The 8,970-nt window shown below is 44.6% G+C and overlaps 1 long non-coding RNA gene across 1 annotated transcript; it reads right to left on the reverse strand.

The window, feature by feature from the left end:
- Positions 1 to 4,781: 4,781 nt before the first annotated feature.
- Positions 4,782 to 8,197, reverse strand: LOC115248005 (uncharacterized). Its single transcript, XR_003887039.1, has 4 exons — positions 7,633 to 8,197; positions 7,380 to 7,487; positions 5,793 to 5,970; positions 4,782 to 5,675 (listed from the first exon to the last, which is right to left on the reverse strand). It is a non-coding gene; the product is annotated as an uncharacterized lncRNA (long non-coding RNA).
- Positions 8,198 to 8,970: the final 773 nt, after the last annotated feature.

Genomic DNA, 8,970 nt, shown 5'->3' on the forward strand with positions numbered 1-8,970 from the left:
CTGTACTGAAACAACATGTTGATTTAGTTGCAGTTTTGGCCCATCGGCATTGTCAAGGCATAACAATTCATTACAAAACAATGCAAAAGTGGCAGCACCCAAGCCCTTTGAATGAATTCTGCCTGGCTTCCCGGTTGTTGGCTACACCTGTTCTCCGTTTAATTGTCATGGAACACGATTGCCCCCCCCCCCCCCCCCCCATCTCCCATTCACTTCCAGCTTTTTTCTGCTATTTTTACCTCGGCTCGTCCTCTTGTTTTCGCCCGCTCTCCCAATTTCATTGTTGGGCATTCTCCCATGTATAATTCATGAGTGACACGCTTGTTTTACACGCCACGTACCGACAGCCCTGTTGTGGCGCCCTGAGGGGGTCTCAACCAAACCAGCCTGTAATCTGCTTACACAAGGAGCAGCCAGCTCACAGCTTTCCTCACCAATTACGTTCATTTCCTGGACTGGTCCCTCTCCCTGACACCAAGTCTGTTGTGATCATTGTGTCATTTAAAGACACAGACAGAAGGAAGTAACAGCACATTTGTGTGTGCGTGTCTCATGGAGAGGTAATTGGTTGAGTGCTCAACGCCGGAGGCGACGCAGCAGGCGGATAAAAGCGCCATTCAGAATCTGACAGGTCCTAACACAAGGTTAGACACACGAGCGTCAACACACGTTCTGACCACACAGTCAGAGAAAGAACAAATGGAGCCCACAAAGTCGTCGCAAGACACACCGGACACACTCCCCTGGTCATACGGCGTGGAGATGGCAGGAAAATGGGGTAGAATCTAGTCCGGCCCGCTGAGTAATGAGCGCTGATTGTTTGTGACGGCGGTTTTAGTGAGGCTGATTTCCCAGCTGAGAAATGGGGGCTTTGCACACTTCACAGGGCTGTCAGCGAAAGACAGAAAATGGCCACATGCTTCACCACACTTCAGAGAGGAGGGTGCCAGAAGCACTTCACTGTTCAGCTAAAGACAGCACACCCGGGCACAGTGACAATGTGAATATTGGTGGATATTCTGGATGGCTGTTTAAGACTAATCTGCACACAAATGTGTACTAGAGAGAGATTAAAGGTTGTGATCAGAATCAGAATCAGAATCAGAATCAGATTTATTTATTGCCATTGTTCATGTAGTACAGAGTATTACACAAGCTAGGAATTTGTCTCGGTGTGACGCTGCAACATTCAACATAGAGAAAACAATAAACACTAGAATAAGATAAATAAGATAAGACATATATATATATAAATAGTAAGGAATAGGTAATGTGTATTCATGTGATGTGATCAATTATGAGAGATATTCAAGCTAAAATCTGCTCATGCAACGATTTACGGCAGCTTTTGGGAATACTTTGCTGTGTCTGCCATTTGATCGGGGTTGTTGCAAAGAAACAAAGAAAGTTATGTTGTTGAAAGAAAGATTTCTTGTGAAAGCATCTTCTTGATGACCAGCTATATAAAAGGAATGGATTTTGCCTGCATACTTTGCATTAGAGTCTGTATTGATATCAATCTCTCATTAGGGGTTTCCTTACTCGATGATACGTGGTCAATAATTCATTGATCTCGGGGTGTTTTATTCATAAGTCTTCCAGCGCGCGGAGAATCATTAAAGATACTTTTTTGCGAGCTCTGACCGCCACTCAATAGAGGCAAATTATTCCTCCTGCATATCTTATGAGACATGTAGCCCGCTAGTGTGAGGCTATCTGTGGTGACGCTGATGACCTATAAAAAACCATGAGCTCAGAGTTGCCGGCAATCAGCTCGACAAATGTTTTATGTGTTTATGTTTATCTAACCACTTCTCAGAGTTCATATGGAAACTCTTGACCGGAATGTGTTCATCACTTGAAAGTGTGCCATTGAACAGATTTTCACCCAAGGTCATGAAGCAAAACTGGAACTTGAACTTGGGTTTTATGTAACACACATCAAGGACCTAAATTATGTACTTCAGTTGCGTCTATTTAAAAATGCTAATGTTTTGTGTTTGCTTTTAGTTTGGGTTCTTACAGGATGTTGCTGTATGATGAAACCCAACTAAGAGAAAGGTTGATACTTAAGGCGAGGAAGGCCGATACATAATATTGCATCAGTTGTGGAAGAAAACATCTTTAAATGCTTGTGCGTGTGTGTGTGTGTGTGTGTGTGTATCTGTGAACTTGCTGAACTCCCATTGCAGGGAGGGACGCAGATGTCAGACTCTAAAGGGAAAGGCTGGTTCAGGATAAAGTAAGAACTTTATTATACTATATTAATGGCGATAGGTGCGGCATGAACGGGTTCAGGTCATGAACTACTTTATGAAACAAATGTGTCAACCAAGCTGCGTCTGTGATATAAGGAGCAATAACGAGGGGCAATAAAGATTGAAGAAAATAACACTACTTCATGGGTGAATTGCAAAAGAAATTCAGAAAGTCCCTGTAAAAGGTTTCATCGAATAACACAATCAACAGAGAGAAAGAAAAAGAAAGTGGAGGTTCGACAACAGTCAGTGTTTCCCCGTCTTTACTGATCATTTTGAGTTACTCTGATATGCTGCCTTTCTGTGGAAGCGTGATAGAAACAGTTCTGTCTAGTTCGGGCCGTTGTTTAGGATACAGCCTTTGCTTTACTCGCTGCCCTACTCTAGAGAGGGTACACAATGGGTGACTGGAGGTCCACACCTGGATGAGTCTTCATTTCATCATAGGAACCTATTTGAGCATTTGTGGATTCGGTACCTTGCTCAAGGGTACCCCAGCAGTGCTCTGAAGGTGTTCTGGCCCATTTCCCTCCTGCCAGAACTGCACTGAGTCTTGAACCGAGAACCCTCTGCTTCTCAGCCTGGTTCCCAACAGCCTGAGCTACCACCGCCCAAATATACGAATTTTATTCTAACTGCGCTCTCTACTTCATTTCACAGTCCTTGTCTGTCCTTGGGGTACGTGTCCGGTGCAGATGAAACCGACCTTGACCTTTCTTCCCACATGCCTCTCAGAAGGATTAGTGATGTGCATTCACCAGAATATTCCATATGGCACCAACAGCAGGCAGGCAGAATTCTGCAGGTCTCTGACTACCTGCTCACCTTTTCCGAACTCATCTTTGCACCATGAAGTGGCGCCTTCCCCGGGCCCCAGATCAGACACTTAGACTCTGACCTCAGTGTCCGCAACATCTAATCATCCTTTAGCCGTGGAGCCTCTGTCACGCTTTCTCCCCATTGATTTTGATCATTTTATACCTGAACGCCACCATTAATCTGATTATGACTGTGTCTGGGTCCAGTTCATTAGTCTGGCCCAGCTGTAATACAGGCAGATGCCTGCTGGGCCATAAGGATGCATCACAGAACCACTGAGGCCTGAAGAGCACACCACGTAGAGAAACCAATACCTATAAATAGACAGACAAGCTGCCCATGCTTGGGTACAAGAGGAATACTGATAGCCGAAAGTTTTTTGTTACAAAGTATCGGCATACCCGCACAATTAACGAGACACAAAATTGATTCTTTTGGCATTTTCAGCCGGTGCCGTTTGTTTATTTCTAACCACCATTCTCGTAGATGATTTTGGGCTGAAATTTCACAGGTAATTATGAAGATCAGGGATCATTCTAAGGTTTCAAAACAACAGGGTACTCCTTGGAACCCCGACTCTGAAGTATCTGTACCAGTACTTGCACTAGTTTGAACATGCCACATCCTCAGATCCTCCTAAACTATTCACTATTTTCAGAGTCCCGGTTCTCCAGAAGTTTTCTAGCTTCACTAGACTCCCCGACCCAGCACACGTAATGCCTGCATGCATAGTTTATGTCATGCGGTCAAGCTGATGCATCAAGATTGCAGCATTGTAAATGAATCCCTAACCCTCGAGGGTCTGATTCATGTGCTTTTACCCGATGGTTCGAGGAAAAACGTGGTATCATGAAGCTTAGGTGGGGGGGGGACAAAAGTGCAGGGGTACGACTCGGGCTGAGGAGGAACTCTTCAGCTAAACCACCTGCGCTGGTGTCCTCTCCTGTTTTCACACACTTCGGTAACGCAAAGTGTTTGCGGCTGGATGATGGGTGTGAACGCCGTCCTTGTTGTCAGGTTGCAATAGAGCAGATACAAAATGTTCCTGAAGACGGGAGAGATCCGGCAGCTTGATAAACAAAGCTCCGGGGTCCCTTTGGCCTCAGGGGAGAATGGTGATAGCTGTATGAATCGGATCTAATGCCCTACTGTGTCTGCACAGATTGTTTATTGACGAGGTGAGCGCTCACCCCCGCGACCGTCAGGGTCACATGACTATTTCATGGCAGGGGAACGCACACGGTGCACAGAAAGGTGGCCAGACCTCCACCGGTGTGTTTGTTTCACGGCTCCTGTGGTCACCGTGATGCAAGAAAAGAGCAGACCACTGCAACCGTGTAGATGCTGCCCTCAAACAGCTGGACAGATAATGAGAACTGGTCCGTTCGCACAGAAACCTGGGGTTGCTCATTCTCTTTTCTGACATCAGCATTGTTGGCAGCGCTGGAGTGTGATAATCCTGTATTTTACATCGAATATTTCCTGGTTTTGGAGGCTTTTTCCGCCCAGCAGCCTCTCAACGGTCACCGAGACAACTGAACTCAATAATTACATCGTTACCATCAGCAACCGTGGAGGTGGGGGGGGGGGGTTGGGGGGTCATAGAGAGTTAGTTACACACTAAAGGGGTGGCTGAGCACGTAATTAAAATTTAGCAAGTATTTGCATAAATAAAGCAGCGCATTTATTACTACAACACACCTCCTGCAACGCTTATTTTGCATGCATCTCTCGTGAATTGTGTTCATTTTGCTTTCTGGGCAAATTCAAATCAACGCCATTCAGTTTTCGACTGTAATCCCGGGATCATGATTAAAATTCCCATGGCTTTTGTTTCTCTTATCAGAGCGGCTCCACGCTGAGATAATGCGTGTCTTTATGACTCTGACAAACTTGCTGTGCCATTTGTGTCTTCTCTGATACGTGACAGTTGACATTCAGATGCGGTCTTTTCTCCTTGGACGCCACTGCTTGCCGTTATCTGTTACAAGAAAAAGGAAGGGGGAAAAAAGAAAGGGTGGATGCGTTCGTTGCTGCGGGCGAAGGCAGCTCGTCAGAGCAAAGGAGGGTTTGTCAGAGCCCCTCGGTTGCTGAGACAGGAAAAAAAACCAATGTTATTACTCCTTTGGCTAATGCTGTTTGAATATATGCACGTTAGCCTGAAAAGTGAAACACCAAAGGTTTTCTCCTCAAACCGTCTTTTTAATGAAACCTTTTGTGTGAATCCCCATTCTGACCAGTTTCAAAGGTGACAGAAAGAAAGAATTTGAGACACAACTAAGAATTAGAACAAAGAGCGCAAGTTCGTGTTTGAAACCTTTGATTCTTTGGCTCTTTTTTGCTCCGAGTCTACACATTCTTTTAGCGCTCGTTCTCTCTTTGGGTTGGCTTCTCCCCCGTCCAGTCCTGTAGGTGTACCTGAGTTGAGGAGTGACAGTCTTCACAAAGGTTATTTTTATAGTTTTTGGGTGGAGACCAGCTTCTTGTCGCTAACTGGTTTCAGCCGGTTAGCGACAAGAATAGATTCCCGATCGATGTTAGCGAAGCAATTTCAGTTCCTGCTTCAGCGACTCCAGGAGGGGGGAATGCGCGTATTGTCTAAGAAAGACCAAGATGAGGGAAACATCAAAAAACACAATGCTGATCTCATTTCATGTGTGCTCTTTTTTTACATTATTGATAAAGACAAATCCTCCCTCCATCTCCAAGTCTTACCGACGCCGCTTGCAGATGACATCACCATGCTCCTCTTATATGGACGACTTCATGCATTATTAATTAGAAGCCTCCTCTCCTCTCGTGGCAGCTTCCTCCTCCTCTCTCACGTTCAGCCCTCCGCCATCATTAAGGGGTTTCGCAGAACATTAATGCTGAAAGAAAAACTGTCCAAATTCTGGCAGAGAACCAAAAGTTTATGTTAAGAAAAGGAAATTGCGTGTTGCTAATAAAGCAGCTGAAAAATCACGTTGTCCTTCACCCTGTCATCTACGATTACTCCATGTAAAATGACCTTGTTTCTTGACACGAACGTTGCCTAATTTGTGGTATGACATCATCGGTTTACACAAAGAGCCGAGTTCACCGGCTTTCCCTCCAGGGATGCTAACGGTCATGCTAAAGATGGGTTTAAAATAGTTTTAGAACTATTTTAACATTCACCGACTGAATTCAATATTGGCAGGATTTAAGTATACAAGAGTCATTTTTTAAAAGAAAACATGTATTTCAGAGGTTTTCTTCATCGTCCCTGATGTTTGATTACATTCTAAATCCAGTTTTATCCACAGTTACAGTGAAAAAGCCCCATTTGGAGGCCAGTCTCACTGCAAACTCTGAAAATGAACAACACAGCACGTCCCGTCCTCGTTGGCAGCTGTTGAATGACAACACCATGATAAAGCTTTTGTTACTCCTCTACGCCCTCGAAAATGTGCCTTTTGTTTTCGTGACTTTGACTGACGGACACCTGCGGCAGCAAAAAAAAGACTGTGTTTAAATGAGTTATTGTCTTAATTTGATCACACAGGCCCTCATAACTCATGTCCAGAAAGACGTTTTTCCATCTTTATGAGCTTGCTTGGACACGACAGCAGTTCTTTAATCTGCTACCCTTGTATGCCGGGATTGATTTTCAGGGTTTTTACTGCTAAAAAGTGGGACTGTGTTTTCTTCCCCTGACACCAGTCACTTACTCCAGCCACTCTCTGTTTACCTCTCCGCGTCTTCCTTGACCTTTTAGCTTGATTTAGAATTAAATGTCTGCGAGTTTTTCGAGTCCCTGCCCTTCTAAGGTTGTGCTGACTAATTCCCCACCTCTGTTAACGCAGAAAAGCCCACCCCCGACCCTTCCCTTCCCCCTCGCCCCGCAACGACGAAAATGAAGAGAAAAACAATTAGTATCACCGATGTGACTGTGTGAGGTGATGAAATTGCATCTCATTCCATTGTAGCGTGTAATGGAGAGCAGTCTGGAGTTAATTGAGGGGAGATGGGCCACTGGGCCACTGGCTGCACCACTATTGTGGTTTTACACCAGTTCATCAGCGAGTCAATCGCTGAACCTCCAACGGAGAAAAAAAATTAATAATTTCTTATCGCATCTCACAAATTGCAATTATCTTGCGTTGGAGACAGAGATCAGCTGTTGCTGAAATTGAATTCACATGTATTTGATCGTTTTCCGGGTCACTTCTCGAAGCGCCATTTACCTCCAAGTGTGACGTCACTGTGCTGGTAAATATAAATATTTTAGATCTGGTTACACATGAAAGGAAAAGAAAAATCTCGTGTTTTGTAGAGCACCTGCAAAAACGTGGCGCCCTGGGTTTGTTTTTCAGGAGGAGAATGAGCGCCACCTGCCGGCGGAACGGTCGGATGGCGCCAAGGTTTTGCTCCACCGGCATGAAACAACTGTTAACAACAGAGCTGCTTGAAAAGAGTGAATAACCAACCACCCCCCCCCCCCCCCAAAAAAAAATAAATAAAAATTAATTACTCATGAAAGAAATTAAAGAAAGCTGAGGATTTTTTTTATTTTATAAAGCATTTATCTTACCTAAGTCATGATAAAGGGTTCCAGCACATCGCACTCTCTGGTTCTAGTATATTTGGAGGATTGTTGACAAAAGGCTGTGACACAGAGTATTAATCCAGCCTACCTGAGCAGAACGGGCAGCACCTGTACTCATTAAATGACCTGTTAGGCAACTGTGCAGAAGAAGGAGAAAAAACGATGCACAAGAGTGAGGAAACTTTCCACTGGACCATAACGGGAAGAAGGGACAGAGAGGAAGGGCAGGAAGTCACATGACAAGGAGAACAAAACTAGAACATACCGTTTGAACAGCATGAATCTGACAATAACAGTTGGAATGCGACAGACCTTGTTTATGTCTACATAGCAGCTTGTTCACTGTTGTGCTGAGAGGATAAAATGTTAACAAGTTTGACTCTTGGCTGTGAAATTAAGAAATCCAGTGCAGAAAATTCAATGAATATTAAGCAGATGCTACGCAGCAGGCCCTAATTTGTTTTGATAGACTTGTTTTATTGTAGAATAATTAAAAGATTCTATTTCACCCTTTACCTATTCTGCTTTGTATTCAATAAAGCCACATCGTCTTTCTTTACTGCCAGTAATTGTGTTTATTTTTAAAAAAATTTTAAAGCCTATGATTTAAAATGTGTATATTCCCTCATGTCGTGTGGAGTTGGTGTGTTTGCTTCTGCTCCCATTTTGTCTCCATCTGTCCAACCTCACGGGAATGAAGAGCTGATTTATCTTCATTGTGGACGGATGAGATGCTCTCCACAATATTGTGCACACGATGGAGCGCGTGCACATAAATTCATGTCACCAAAGTTCAGTTGACTGCTGAAGTACCTGAAGTTCTCCTTCACCAAACCAATGGAACTGCTTCTTCCTGGTTGTCCTTCTGCTGAGCCTGCTGAGGACATCGGTTCCGGCTTCGGATGTGCAGACAAACAGCAACCTCCTCATCACCATCGTCGTCATTATTCCCACTAACGATCTGATGGGATGACACTGGCGGGAGGTGCTGCAGAACGAATGAAACATGGATCACAGCACACGGCTCTGCTTTAGCTGATATCCGAGAGGAATATTGATTCTGTAGGCAAGTGGGTCACAACAGTGGGCCTTTGTAAGAAAAAAAAATTAAAAGATAAGGTCGGGGTTTTTTTTTCAAACCCACATTCCTCTGCTGCCCGCGTTTGCTCAGGTGTCCCCGCGGCCGGGTAGGTGAAAGGAGCCAACGGGAGTTTCAGAAAGCAAACAGCAGCTTATTAACTGCTGGGCATGGATCCGGTCATGTGGCGTCAGCAGCGATCCTTGCAAAAGCGCCCAGCAAATTGCTTTTTCCTCAGCCCTTTG

This window comes from Takifugu rubripes, chromosome 22, assembly GCF_901000725.2.
Source record: "Takifugu rubripes chromosome 22, fTakRub1.2, whole genome shotgun sequence".
Lineage (NCBI taxonomy): Eukaryota > Metazoa > Chordata > Actinopteri > Tetraodontiformes > Tetraodontidae > Takifugu > Takifugu rubripes.